Source organism: Myotis davidii, unplaced genomic scaffold (genome assembly GCF_000327345.1).
Source record: "Myotis davidii unplaced genomic scaffold, ASM32734v1 scaffold517, whole genome shotgun sequence".
Classification (NCBI taxonomy): Eukaryota; Metazoa; Chordata; class Mammalia; order Chiroptera; family Vespertilionidae; genus Myotis; species Myotis davidii.
The window spans coordinates 1-16,260 of NW_006287924.1; positions in this window are offsets into that span (position 1 = coordinate 1).

Sequence of the window (16,260 nt, forward strand, 5' to 3'; positions counted from 1 at the left end):
AAAAAAAAAAAAAAAGAAAAAAGAAAAAAAGAAAAGAAAACTGCCTCAGTTTGGCGGGGGTGGGGGTTACAGGAAGCTTCCCAGAAGAAATAGCCCTTCTGCTGGGTAATGTATGATAAGCAGAGATTATTTAAGTGGATAAGCACCAGGGTTTACCAGAGAAAGGACCAGAATGTATCGATTGGAGTTGGAGGCCAGTGAGAACATCCGAGCACCAGGCTTGCATGGGGAAGGCTGGAGCTGAACCATGGACGAAGCTGAGTGTGGAGTTGAGGAACCCAGAGTTACTTCTATAGATAAGAAGATCCCCATGTGACGTTTGAGAAGGGAATACTATGGCAAAAGTGTGTTTGAGGAAAATACATGTGGCAACAATTCATATGAGGTTTGTAGCTTGTCCTGGAAATAAAGGTGACCTAGTTTGGTACTTCCTAACAGAACTTAGTATATTCTTTGGAATATAAGTAGAAAGTACCTTTATCAAAAATGCTTCAAAATCAAATAAAGGGCGGCTATACTAAATTAAACAAAGTAAAATGGGAGGCTTATTTGCAGACCTTCTCAGAGCCTTTATGGAAAGTCTCTGAAGGAGATATAAATATAGCATTTCCCAAACTTACTAAGTTGCCTACTGAACCACTTTCTACAAAGAAGCTTATGGGATTAGCACTTTGAGATACAGACTTTGGATGACTGAGGGTGGCCTGAAGCAAGTGACAGATGCCATTTTAAAGAATACATCTACAGATCTCTGTTGTAAGCAGGGGAAATTAATGGAGAAAGTGAAAATGGAGAGATAACTATATCCTTTCAATCCCTCAATTTCATGTGTTGACTCCTTGACTCCTGTCTTTTATTTTTAATTTATCTTTACTGTTGAAAGTATTACACATGTCCCCTTTTTTTACCCATTGACTCCCTCCACCCTGTCTCCCCAAGGCCTTCACCACACTATTGTCTGTCTCCATGAGTTATGAACATGTGCATATAAAGTCTTTGGTTAATTGCTCTCCACCCATCTCCAATCCTTCCTTCCCTCTGAGATTCCTCAGTCTGTTCCATGCTTCTATGTCTCTTGATCAATTTTGCTCATCAGTTTATTTTGTTCATTAGATTCCACATATAAGTGAGATCACGTGATACTTGTCTTTCTCTGACTGGCTTATTTCACTTAGCATAATATTCCCCAGGTCCTCCATGGTGTCTCAAAGAGTAAGAGATCCTTCTTTTTCACAGGTATATACTATTCCATGGTGTAAATGTACCACAGCGTTTTAATCCACTCATCTACTGATGGGCACTTGGGCTGTTTCCAGATCTTAGCTATTATAAATAATGCTTCTATGAACACAGGGGTGCGTATATTCTTTCTAATGGCTGTTTTGGGATTTTTAGGATATATTCCTAGAAGTGGTCACTGAGTCAAATGGAAGTTCCATTTTTAATTTTTTGAGGAAACTCCATATTGATTCCCATAGTGGCTTCACCAGTCTGCATTCCCACCAGCGGTGCACTAGGGTTCCCTTTTTTCCACATCCTCACCACAACTTATCAATTGTTGATTAGTTGATGGTCACCGTTCTGACAGGACTGAGGTGATATGCCATTGGCCTTTTAATTTGCATCTCTCTGATAATTAGTGACTGAGCATTTTTTTCATATGTTTCTTGGCCATCTGTATATCCTCTTTGGAGAAGTATTTATTTAGGTCCTTTGCCCATTTTTTAATTGGATTGTTTGATTTCCGTTTGTTAAGTTATATGAGTTCCTTATATAGTTTGGAAATTAACCTCTTATCAGATGTATCGTTGGCAAATATGTTCTCCCATACAGTGGACTTTTTTTTTTTCATTTTGTTGATGGCTTCTTTTGCTGCACAGAAGCTTTTTATTTTGATGCAACCTGATTTTTTTATTTTCTTCTTTGTTATCCGTGCCCTAGGAGATGTATTGGCAAACATTTTGCTACAAGAGATGTCTGAGATTTTGCTGCCTATGGTTTCTTCTAGGATTTTTAAGTTTTCATGACTTACATTTAAGTCTTTTATCTATTTTGAGTTTATTTTTGTGCATGGTGTAATTTGGTGTAATTTCATTTTTTTTGCAAGCACCTGTCCATTTTCCTAACACCATTTATTGAAGAGATTGTCTTTATGCCATTGCATGATCTTACCTCCTTTGTAAAATATTAATTGAGCATAAAGGCTTGGGTTGATTTCTAGGGTCTCTGTTCTGTTCCATTTAACTACATGCCCGTTCTTATACCAATATCAGGCTATTTTGATTACAATGGCTTTGTAGTATAATTTTTGTTGTTGTTGCAATGGTAAATGGGATTGTTTGTTTAGTTTCTCTTTCTGATAATTAATTATTGGTGTATAAAAATGCCATAATTTTCTGGATGTTAATTTTGTATCCTGCTACATTGCTGGATTCATTAATTAAATCTAGTAGTATTTTGGTGGAGTTTTTAGAGTTTTCTAAGTACAATATCACGTCATCTTCAAATAATGACAGCTTTATTTCCTCCATTGGATGCCTTTTATGTTTTCTTCTTGTCTAATGGCTGTGGCTAAGAATTCCATTACTATGCTGAATAAGAGTGGTGAAAGCAGACATCCCTATCTTGTTCCTGTTTTTAGGGGAAATGCTTTTAGTTTTTGCCCATTAAGTATGATGTTGGCTAAAGATTTGTCATATATGGCCTTTATTATGTTGGGGTATGATCCCTCTAATCCCACTTTGCAAAGAGTTTTTATCAAAAATTGGTGTTGGGTTTTGTCAAATGCTTTTTCTCCATCTATTGATATGATCGTGTAATTTTTGTATTTCAACTTGTTTATGTGACATATCACATTCAATAATGTAAAAATATTGTACCAGCCTTGCATCCCAGGAAAAAAAAATCCCAATTGGTCATGGTGTATGTTCTTTTTAGTATATTGCTGCATCCAATTTGCTAATATTTTGTTGAGGATTTTAGCATCTATAATCATCAGAAATATTGGTCTGTAATTATCTTTCTTTGTATTATCTTTATCTGGTTTTGGGATTAGTCTAATGCTGGCCTCATAAGAATTTGAAAGTGTTCCTTCCTCCTGGAGTTTTTGGAATAGTTTGAGGAGGATAAGTGTTAAACATTGTTCTTTGAATGTTTAGTAAATGCCACTGTGAAGCCATCTGGACCAGGGCTTTTGTTTACTGGGAGATTTTTTTTTTTTTTTTTTTACTGCTTCAATTTCATTAGTTGTTATCAGCCTATTCAGTTTTCCTGATTCTTCCTGACTCAGTTTTGGAAGATTGTATTTTTCAATAATTTGTCCATTTCATCCACATTTCCAGCTTTTGGGTATATGATCACATTATTTTTTTTTCAGGCTGCTCCAATCTTTTATTGATCTGGAGTAGCCCTTAGGGTAAGGAGGTTTCAATGACACAGAGATCAGCAGACAATTTCCAGGAATAGACAAAGTATCTGATTAACTCATCAATAGATTTCCAAGTGTAGGCAGAGTATCTGATTAGCTTACAATCCTACAATCCTATATGATTCTGTGGTGTTTGTTGCTACTTTACCTCTTTAGTTTCCGATTTTATTCATTTCGGTCCTCATTCTTTGTTTCTTGATGAGTCTGGCTAACGGTTCATCAATCAATCTTGTGTATGTTTTCAAAGAACCCCTCTTGGTTTCATTGAAAAAATATATATATATATTTGTTGTTTTCTTTTCAATAGTTTAAGTTTTAGGGTTAGGCAGTTCATTAAAAATAAATTTTGGGTTGTTGTGGGTTCATTTGAATTTTTTCCAGGAAATTTTTCATTTCTATCTTGATCTCATTGATAACTAATTCATTGTAAATGCTATTTAGCCTTCATGTGTTTGAATGCTTTTGAGTGTTTTTACTGTAGTTATTTCTAGTTTCATGCCATTATGATCTGAGAAAATTCTTGATCTTCCTAAACTTGTAGAGATTTATTTTGTGCCCTAACATGAGGCCTATCTTTGAGAATGACTCATGTGCACTTGAGAAGAATGTATATTCTGCAGCTTTGGGGTGAAATGTTCTACAAATGTCAATTAAATCTATATGATCCATGTGTCATTTAGAGTCACTATTTCCTTGTTGAACTTTTGTCTGGAAGATCTATCTAGTGAAGTCAGTGGGGTATTAAAGTCCCTTAGCATGACTGCTTTACTGTCAATATTTCCCTTTAAGTCCTCCAGTGGTATTTTATATATTTAGGTGCTCCTATATTGTGTGCATATATGTTTACAGAGTTATATCTTATTGCTGTATCAATCCACTTAGTATTATGTAATGACCTTTATTGTCTCTTGCTATGGCCTTCATTTTGAAGTTTATTTTTTCATATATTACTATTGCAGATTTCTTTTTTTTTCATTTCCATTTACCTGGAAATTTTTTGCATCCCTTTACTCTTATCCTGTGTGTCTTTTGTTCTGAGATGGGTCTCTTGTAAATAGTATATGTCAAGTTTTCTTATCCATTCAGCCACCCTATGTCTTTTTTTTAAATTACTTTATTGATTAAGGTATTACATATGTGTGCTTATCCTCCCATTACCACCCCGACCCCCCACTCTATGTCTTTAATAGGAACATTTAATTCATTTCTATTTAAGGTTATTATTGATAGGTAATTATTTATTGCCATCCTTATTCTTTATGCCTGTGTTCTTCTCTTTGTCTCTATTTCTTCTTAAAACTGTCCCTTTAGCATTTCTTTCAGTAATGGCTTGGTGGTAATAAAAGTTGTCCCTTTAACATTTCTTGCAATACTGGTTTGGAGCTGATAGACTCCTTTAGCTTTTTTTTCCCCCTGCCTGGGAAGCTCCTCATTTAATCATCTATTTTGAATGATAGCCTTGCTGGATAGAGTAGTCTTGGCTTCAGATCCTTGTTTTTAATTACCTTGAATACTTCATGCCATTCCCTTCTGGCCTGTGGAGTTTCTGTGAGAAATCAGCTGATAGCCTTATGGGAGCTCATTTGTAGGTAGCAAATTGCATTTCTCTGGCTGCATTTAAGATTCTTCCTTTGTTTTTAATGTTTGGCATTTTATTTATGATGTGTCTGGGCATGGGCCTATTTGGGTTCTACTTGCTTGGGACTCTCTGTGCTTCCTGAACTTGTATGACTTTTTCCTTCACTAGGTTAAAGAAGTTTTCTGCCATTATTTCTTCAAAGAGGTTCTCTATCCCTTGCTCTCTTTCTTCTCCTTCTGGTACTCACTTCCATGTTGTGGATATTGTTATGGCCCATGTTGTCCCATAGCTCCTTTAAACTGTCCTCCAGTTCTTTTTGTTTGTTTGTTTGTTTTTCTTTTTGGTTCTGTAATTGAGTGATTTTTTTCTATCCTGTCTTCTAATTTGCTGAACCAACCTTTGGCTTCCTCTCATCTGCTGGCTTTTCTTCCCAGTCTGTGCTTTATTTCTGCTATGTCATCCTTCATTTCTGACTGGTCATTTTTCATAGTTCCTATATCTTTTCTCATGCTGTTGAACATCCTTATTATTTTACTCTGAAGATTATGTGGATAAATTACTTACCTCCATTTCATTTAGCTGTTCTTATGGAGAATTATCTTGTTCATACATTTGGGGCTGTTTTTTGTCTCCCCATTTTGGCTGCCTGTTTGGGTTTATTTCTATGTATTAGGTAGATCTGCTATGACTCACAGATTAGGTTTCTGGTGCAGGCCAATGTCAGATTTTGTTTGTAACTGGTCCTGAGTACCCTGTTTGGAGTTATCAGTGTTCCACAGCCTGTGGCTCCCTCTGCTGGGGCTGGGTACATTTGGAAAGGACCAAGGTACATACCAAGGTCTGCTTTCCCTAGCCCCAGGTCCAGAACCAGATCATGCAAAGACCCAAAGCACCCAGAGATCCACCTCTACTTGGAGGCTGATTGTAATTCTCAATCACTTAGTGAGCCTTGCTGTAGACCATAGGAAAAAGCTGCCTAGATAGTAAAGGTCTGCCTGAGAAAGATGTCCGCTGCAGAAAGCATGTCAAACTCGCAGCCCACAATGAATATTTTTTGTGGCCCAGCCAATATAATGATATCTAAGAAACGTTTTAATAAAAATTTTGTAACAATTTTTACAATATCCTGTTATATATAATCCTATATAATAAAAGGATAATATGCAAATTGACCCTAACAGCAGAACAACTGGGAATGACTGGTCACTATAATAATGAACTACAACATTTGCTAATGACTGATTACTAGAATCGTGTTGCATTCATTTTCTTCATGCACCTTAGGTGCAAGCACAACATTTCTCTCCACTAATACTAGCAGCAAATATTTTAGCAGCCAATTGCCACATCATCAGTCTTGTACTGACTTGTTTGGTCATATTTTGCTTTCGGAGAACAAGAAAAATATGTTTATTTGCATTACATTTATTAATTTGTGCAGTTATTCAATGTCTGGTAAGTTAATGTTCAAGAAAAAAATAATAATTTTTACTAAAATGTTATATTATTTTATGTTAATGATTACCCATTTATTTCATCCCTTTGTATTCAGCATGTGTCTATCAAAATAAACTTGCGTTTCTATGAAAATTGAAGTTTATTTATTTATTTATTTTTTTGTGGCCCACATAAACTTAAACCTTGTTTATTTGGCCTGTGTTAGCCTTTGAGATTGACATGCTTGTTCTGCGGTATAGGTGAATGACTCAGCACAGGATTCCAGGCAGCTGCCCTCTGAGCTCTATTCCCAGAGCAACCAACCTTGGATTCTCCTCACACATCTGGGCCACTCTGCCCCCCCTTGCCAGAGCTCAAGCTGAGTGGCTGCATACAAAATTTTGTTTGTTGGCCCTTTAAGAGAGTATCAGCATTTCTAGTCTTCCTGGCAGAGAACCCCCCCGCCCCTGCTTTTCACAGACAGATGTTATGTGCACACCTTTGTCAGTTCTGGTGCTCTGGGCTGGGGAGCTCAGCTTGGGGTTTACACTCCAAAGTTCTCAATGGGAACTCCCTGCAGCTGTGATATCTCTCTGGAACTTCAGTGCTGCCTGTGGAAGCCTGACCAGCTCTCTCATGCCTCTATACTTCCTGCAAGTCTCTATGTGGTCTCCACTTCACATCCTTGGTTATCAGGGTTCTCACCACTTAGTCTGCATATGATTATTCAGGAGGGTTTTTCTATATTTTAGTTGTAATTCCAGTGTGGTCCTGGGAGAAAGTCAGTGTAGCTTCCACTTAACCCATCACCATCTTGGAATTGATAACCGATAGAGCTAATAGTCTTCTTGGTCCCCCAAACCCCAATTCTGGTTCTTTTGCAGAGGCAACATCTGATATAATTTTAATGATTTTCTTTTTCTGCCCTGGCCAGTGTAGCTTGGTTAGACAACATCTTCTGCACTGAAAAGTTGCTGGTTCAATTCCTTGATTCCTGTCTTTCTCTCAAATTATACATCCAATCCATCAGTAACACCTGTTGAATCTACCTTCAACATTATGTCAATAATCTGACCCACTTCTCACCATCTTCTTGGCTACTTTTCTGCAGAAAACCAGTATCATCCTTCTAACTGGCCTCTTCCTTCCACCTTTGTATCCACTGGTTTGTCCTTTAACAAAAAAAGCAGTGATTGTTTCAAAAATTAATGTGATCATATCACTCCTCTGTTCCAAACTCTTTAATGGCTCTTATCTCACTTAGGGTAAAATCCAAGGGCCTAACAATGGCCTCAAGACCAAACATGTCCTCTCCCCACATGTAGCTCCAGTCCAGGCACTCTAGCCCCTTTCCGGTCCCTGAACACCCCAAGATCACCTCTAACTCAGAGATTTGGCCTTATTCTTCCTTCTACCTGGAACTGCACCTTTTTTTTTCTTTTTAAAATTATATTGTCAGTAGGAATATATACCCCAATAGGACAGGAATCCTCCAATTTTGTTTGATTCGTATTGCCCAGTATATAGGAAGCACTGTATATGTTGAACTACTTAATTAAATTCCAACTGCAATGCTGTGAGTAGGTTTGAGAAAGCATTATCTATATCTCATATATAAAGAAATTGAAAGTCAAAATTGATTTGTGATTTTTTAAAGAGTGGAAGTTAGTTGTTAATTTACCATTTTCTAGTTTTCAGTTTAGAATCTAGGTATCTTGACTTTTTAACTGCACAATAATACCATAGGGCTGTGGAAATAGAAAAATAGCTTTAAGTAAATCAAAATGGCTAAATTCACAGAATAAAGTAGGCTTCCTTATTAAAAAAAAAAAAAGAATTGTGAGCTAAATACCATGCATTTTCTTTAGCTATTTAGGACTGTTAAGTTTAAAAATTTCACTTATATTCTATAAGCAAAGAAGTGAAATTGAGATACATATACAGAGAAATATAAACATGTCTTAGTTAAATCTCACCCTGCAGAAATCCATCACAAGTGTGCACTAGTCTAGAGGACCTACTTACCTCATAGATATCTTACGGGGCTTCCTATGCCCCAAGAAAGGGGTCATGCCTATGCAGCCAAGACTTAAGTTGACAAAAATTAAAAAGGTTCTGAAAACAAAAAAGGAACAATTCTTACATCATATATCCATGCAAAACAGCAGCCATGCAGCCCAGCATTCCAATGCATGCATTCGGGCACAAGGCATGAACAAGTGCTGGGAGAGAAGAGGGACTGTGGTCTTTTCCACTGGAGGGCACAGTAATTCTTCTCTAAAATGGACTTGTTCCCCAAGACCCCCGAGATATCTCTGCAGAGACTCTGTGCATATTAGGCCAGGAATGACTGGAGTTACTTTCTAGTCTATCTGAAGTGCTCTGCTGCATTATCCTAGTAAAAATATTGTAGAAACTGACTTTCCCCAGAAAGAGATGGGAGAGGAGATGGGAGGAAGAACTGTGGGAATAGAAACACTCAAATCAGAAGACTGATTGTTTCAGAGAAGATAGTTGTCCTAGACTGATGTTTCTCAGGACTCACCATGTAACAGAGTCACTTGGAGGACTTGTAAAAAACACAAATTGTCGGGCTTCCCCCACCACCACTCCACCACCCCTGCTCAGAGCTCTGATGCAGTAGGTCAGAAAATTAACGTTTCTAAATAGTTCCCAAGTAATGATGATGTTTCTGACAGGGGATTTACTTTATGGGAATAACTATTCCAGATTTACCACTTACCTAAATAGGACTCCATCTTGGAAAAAAATGTAATAAGAAACTCACAATCATGTGGAATGAAATCCAATAGAATCTTAAAATGTTAGAACTTGAAAGGCCCTTAAGGGGCCCTCATGTTTCGGAGGGGAAATAGAGGGCCAGACAGATTACTCAATGTGCCCAAGGTCATGTTTTTCAAGTGAAGATTGAAACCCACTCATGGATTGTAAAGTCTGTTTGGTATTGACTGATTGAGGAAAAAGAGAAAAGACTCAAATTGCAAAAATGAAATAGAAAAATGGCTTTAATGTAAGAGTAGACATAACTATGGTCCTTTTAGAAATAAAAATGATCAAAAGGAAATACTATTAGTAATTGTATGCCAGCCAATTAGATAATCTATATGAAATATGAAAATTCCTAGAAAGACACAAACTACTAAACTTGGCTCAAGAAGAAATAGCAAATATGAATAGATTATTACAAGTAATGAGATTGGATTTAAGATTGTAATTAAGTTCAACAAGGTTACAGGATTTAAAAAATCAATACACAACAATCGTATTTCTATATAGTATCAAAGAACAACCCAACAATAAAATTAAGAAAGCAATTTAATTTTCAATAGCATCCAAAAAATAAGTAGGTAAAAAATAAAAAAAGTAAAAGACTTGTACACTGGAAAAAAATATTTTTTAAGATGACAACATTTTCTAAGTTGATCTATAGATTTAGTGTAATTCCTATAAAAATTTCAGTTGCCCTTTTTTGTGTGTGTCAGATATTGATAAACTGATGCAAAAATCATGTTAAAAAATGTTGCAATCTAGGGCAAGACAAAACCTTTATTACCAGAGTTTCTTCCCTTCAAGCCCTTGAATTTATTATGTTAGTGTGTACAGACTGAAATTCATAGTGCATCTTTCTAAAATCTAGGTATAGGGCAGATCTCAGGTATATTTTATTTGATGTTAGAACCACAGAGTTAGGGTAAACATGGAGTGTTGGTACCATGATGACAGAAGATAGCATGATAGAAACATGAAGATAATTTTATTCATAAAACCATTGAGAATGAAGGCAACTGTCTTCTCATTTGAAGGCAAGAAAGTGCCTTTGAAAATGAAGGCTGCCTCCGGGCACAGGTGTGGCCTAAAGATTTGCTGGAAAGAGAAGAGACCAATGGTTCTTCCCATCATGGGTGAATCTATTGGCCAAACTCAGGTGAAGTCTTCATTTTACCTTCCCAAAGAGGAAGAAAGTGAAAGCGTTCCAGGTTTCTCACACCTGTCTCCTCAGTCATGGATCAGGAGTAAGAAAAGTCTTTGCAGGAAGTCAAAGTCAATTTGACTTTTGATTCTGTCATTTACTAAGTAATTTCTTTCTTTAAAGCATTTAATTTGTTTTTAAATTTCTTCACAAATGGTGAAACATACTAAAGTACAAACAAGGAATAATCACAATGTTGTGATTTGATCCACAACTTTGAAGTGTTCTGGGTAATTTCTTTTATTTCTAAAATAAAAATAATAATATCTGTAGATTGTGCTGATTACATGGAAATGTAACATTTCTGCTTGCTCCACAGATTAACTTGCAAGGTGGGCAACATCATCCTAATTTTTTAAGTGAAAAACTAATCAGATGCATTTATCACTTTAAGATTTATATACCTTCTTATGTATGCGTGCTTTGAGGTATTGCTATGAGGACTCAGAGCAAATTCCTCTGCCATTTTGGATTCCTTCTTCATTTTAAAGGAAGGAAGGGATAAAGAAGAAAGCACATAAATATTAAAGAGCTGCATTCCTATCTCCTGAGCTGACTGTGCTGTTATTCTCTTCTCTGAAAGCTTTTCCCAGCTCTACCGCTCAACTTGAAATTAGCAGGGGAGCCCAAGGCACAACCTGGGGCAGCACCTATCTCTGCACATACCTGTTTTATACTCTTTGAGCAAAACTAACACCAAGAAATTTACTCCAGAGTTTCAACTATTTGAAATTCTATATTTCCAAAATGTTTTACTGTGTTTTTTTTTCTTCTCCATCCCCCATGAATTATGTCATTTATAGTTCTTCTCATTATATGGACCAGTAAGCTAAATAATCCATTCATTTGTTTATTTAATGGACTAGCAATGTCCAGAGCTCTGTGCTAGCACTGTAAAACCCTGGAAGTTTCTGCCTTCTCTATGTAACAGCCAGAGTGACAGGAGAATTTTAACTTATATCTGGGCTCTCAATTCAATGTTCCTAAACTTTCATAATAACATATTTTGAAAAGAAAACCATTATTTGTTAGGGAAGCTTTTCCCTACCATTGGGGATAAAAGAAGGGAAATAAACCCTAATGAGGCAATTCCATTCTGCTTAGCTGAAGATGACTAAAATGCCTACAACTTCTTTGTTTTCTATTAGGAGCCTTAGAGCTGGTTGCAGGAAACTATGCATAAGTTGTCCTTAAAGGGAAAGGTCCAACAACATCATGCAAAGATGGTAATTAAAAACAGGAGGGAGAAGGGCCTATTATAAATTATACTACACTTGAGGCTATAAAAAAAGCCTTCTTTTTAATTAACTGAAAGAACGAGGCAAACAAACTCTGTGGTTTTATAGCTGACTGCTGAAGTTTGGAGACAAATGACACCATAATTTTTTATGTGTCATTAGTAAGCTGAATACCAATAATCACCATCTCCAGGGGCGTGGATTATCCTAAACAAATTCTAAAAATATTATCACTGAAGATTTTGAAGTTTGCACTGCTTCTCTGTAGCTCACCTATTTTAGCAGAATACAGAAACATCTTTGGAAAGATCAAACTTTATCTAAAAAACAAAGGAGTTTGTCCAGATTTCACAATAAAAAAAGCTAACACTACAGACATTAGACACAAACATGTGTATACCCAGTTTCTCCATTGCAGGGAAGCAATTTATTTTAGAATTAGTTTCTAAGTCAGCGACTCTAGACTCTAAGATCTGTTGCCAACTTCACTAGTTTCTTTGGGAGTGGCGTCCACCTCGGTCACTAATGTCCAGTGAAATCATAACCCATATGTTACTTTGTTTTCTACAAAAAACCCTATCACACGTGTAGTATGATAATTATGATAGGTTGTGTTGACTTCAAACCTCTTTATGTGTGTGTGTGTGTGTGTGTGTGTGTGTGTAGATGTGTATGTATGTATTTTTATTTCAGAGAGGAAGAGAGATATAGAAACATCAACGATGAGAGAGAATCATTGACCAGCTGCCTCCTACATGCCCTGCACTAGGGATGTGTGAGATTGAGAGCCTCAGAAACATGGCCTATAAATTAATACAATTAGATGTGTCAAGCAAAATTAGAGATGGTTTTGGAGTCCCCATGTTGTTCTTTATTTTCTACAATTTCTCCTTTGGGCTTTTTAAAAAACATGTATCACTTCAACAATTTACTTTTTCTAACACAACAGGAAAGAATAAATATAATTTCTAAGCATTTTAATTCTGTTAAAGAACAAGTCTAAAGCCTAGAAGCAAACCACCAGAGTATAAAAGCTCTCCAATAATTATAAGCATCCCTGCAAAGACAGGCAAAGGGCATTATTTAGGAATTAATATGGCCTATGAGTCTCTAGACTGTCACTCTGTGTCAACACAAGTTAGTCCTCATAATACCTGACTCTGTTACCATATGGCTGTGCCTACTGCTCCCTTTCTCTTATTATCAATCATGAACACCACAATTACAGAGGCTCAAGGTCGCACTGAAAGATGATTCTTGAGACTGAAGTGGAATTCCAAACAGGGCCTCTAGATGGCACTCTTTCTTATATGAACAGTTTTCTTTCCTCTCTTTGCAAAAATCAAATGACTAAAATTGGTCCTCTTGTCTTACATTTTGATAGAATTGCCCTATGCCAACTTAGTAGAAAGCTGGATGTTTATATAACACATCATCAAAGTTTACCAACAGCAATTTGTGCTCTCTGCTCAGTTCCTGCTGCTTTCGTGATCAAACCCTGCATAGCCAGTCTTCCACCGCGTGGAAGTGTTCAATTCAGATCTATACAGTTCCTGAATCCCACTTTGGACTCTACTTCCAATGTCACTAAGGTAACAAAAGAAAAATAAATTCAGCATCTCTTGTCCCCAAGAAGGCTAACTCCTTACACTCCTTACCACTCAACTAGAGCTGTGCAGATGTGAGGGTCTGTGGTTAGAACTGAAGAAGTTGGAGACAGGTAAAAGGGAGCTGGACTTCCCACCAACCCAGAATGGTCTTTGTAACTGCTGGCTTGGTGGTCTTGGAAATATGCCTTGTCTTCCTGTGTCGCTAAGGGCATTAAGGATGCTTCCATGAAGCTCACAACTAGCCTTAAAGTCATTACAGTGGCCCCCCACCATCACCAATATTCCTTGGCTGATTAGGCAATGTCTCCCAAATACTACTCCTCCCTCCTCACCTAACCCCATTATACACACAGGTCTCAGAAAACCAAGTACCTGATTCATGCTTTTCAGGGGAACACGTTTGAGTTCTATTGGCCTGGTCATAATCAGGATGTGATTATGGCAACCAAGAAATGTGGAAGTTTTGAGGGTAGGTTATAGAGTACCAAACTGAAGAAAGTTGATGGAATCTCTTTCTTTCATGCTTCAAATGATATCTAGTGAACAAATTCTTTAATATCTTGGATTCTCAAGAATTCCTTGCTCTGTGTAACTACAGATATTTCACAGAGTGACAAAAAGTAGAAACCAGCATTCCATTCACATTTACTTTCTCTCAGTTTATCTTATTTCAACTCGAACCCCTTGGTCCTGACTCTGGGCTTTCCATTACCAAAGCTGGACCCAACCAAGGGTTTGCAGATTGACCCTTATATAAGTAGGAGGATCTGACAAATGCAACACAGGTTGAATTTTAAGACTATCAAGAAAACACTGAACAATCCCTCATTAACCCTTTTCCTCAAAGCAAAGACCCTTGTGTTTCTTTGCAATTAAGAATTCTTATAAACATTCACTCCTTACTGAGTTCTTTTTCTAATAGCTTACCTTGCTGAGACATAATGTAATGAAGGTCATAGGTGCCATACATAAAAAAAAAATAGTGATGCAAATTGCATTAAATAATTTAAATGGTCTGTATCTCCCCCACCACCACCACCGCAAAGCCAAAGGTCTTCCTTTGTTTGTTTAGCTCATCCCTCCTTCCATTTTTACTCAGAAGACATAAGATTTACCCTCCAAATGCCCTTTCTCTGAAGGGTAAGTACTAATTGGTTTCTATGCCCTTTTTTGACTCTCTAGTCTACCCTGAGCTTCCCTTTCTAGAACGGAGTTTGGAAAACCAAATTTCACACAGGGGCTCAATAGATAAAACAGACTCTGTGGCGTTGATTTACCCATTTAATTCTAAACCAGCTGCTTCCTGTCAGACAAAATGCTGAAAAAACTACCTCTAGAAGATTCCTTTTTTTGTCTCTGAAAGATCTATTTTGTAGCTCCTTATCCAGTTCAAATATCCTTGGCAAAAGTACAATTTCCAACGTTTATTAGCAACACCTGCATCCCCTTTACTGCCATAGATGAGGTTGGAGGGAAGGAAGCAGCAGTTCCGAGAAGGTATGAGGCTTGCTTGGGGTTACACAACTTGTAAGTGGCTAGTGCTTAGGAGTGAGCCTTGGGAAGGAGTCACACCACATCTGTCTCCATTCTCTCTGCTCTGGGCTGTGGTAGGTAAGCAGGCAGGCCCACAGCTCAAAGAGCTATGTACTAGTATCTTCCCAGAGCAGTGGTTAGAAAGGTGCTAGTGACTTGATTTACAGGAAAACCCATGGGTTTTGTGCGAGGAATGCTCAATTCCAAACCTGTGTGTGTGGGGGGGTTGGGGAGGGGGTACCCAAGGTCAAATCAGTTTGAAAAATGCTTCTTAGTGTATCCCTTTAAAAAAAAAAGGTGAATATTAGCATATTAGAATAGTCCTGAATACAGCTTATAACATTTTTAACTGACTGTTTATCGAACTATTTGACCATAGAATGCTATTTTTCATCTATTAACATCTCTGAAACAATTTGAGAAATTCTTCTTTAGTGGAGGTTGTGTTAATTGTCTGTCTCCTCATGATGCCCTGCAGCTGCCATGGACCCAAAACCCTAATTCTTGGCAGAAGTTATCTGAAGTCTTCTCTCCCGGTCTGAAAGGTCCTAAAGGATTTAGGGGCCTATCACTGGCAATACCTTTTCATCAGGGCCACTAACAATTATAGAGAAGAATTCGTTCACGGTTAAATAGAAATAAAACCCAAAACCCTCTTCTCTATTTTCCACCTGCATCCCTGTCCTTGTTTTAAGGCTCCTCTCAAGTCCACCCTTTTTTAGAGAACTTTCCTCCCCACCCTAAGCAGAGTTAGTTCATCTTTCTCTTCTCTCCCACAGCCCCAAGTTCCTATTTGAATCACAGTGCTTGATATTCTGGCATTATAATATCTCCTTACAAGCCTGATTCTCTCTCAGTAGCCTAAGGGTAGTTCAAGGCCAGGGAAAATGAAGTGTGTATCTTCTTAGCTCCCTCCATCACCTGTAGCCCCAGGACATGGTAAACGCTCACAAAGTTCTGTGATAGGCATAAAGTAAAGAGTTAACAAATTCAAAAGGCCCAAACTAAGAAGCATAGATAAAGATTGACGCTAAATTTTAAGGTGTGAAAAATGATGCCCCGTTAAATAATTAATAATTAATATATACATATATTTTATTATAGCCATTTACTTTTCAAGTAGAGACAGCAAAAGATGAAGGAAGAAGAAATGAGGGAGAAAATCAAGAAAGGAGATATAAAAACAACAACAAAAACAGTAAGAAAAAAAGGTAGAGAGGGAAAATAAAGAAAAATTCATACACAAGTGCAGGTAAAGTTAGAGATTGAAAGACAGAAGTAAAGCAAAAGAATAGTTAGAGTGAAAAAAGGTGAGAAAAAGCAGCAAAAGAAGGAAGAAAGTTCAACAATGTTATTGTGACAGTAACAATTAAGTTACTGTTACCACTTAGCACAGATTAACTGTAGCTAATCATTATTCACAGCTCTAAAACTTTAAAAAAATC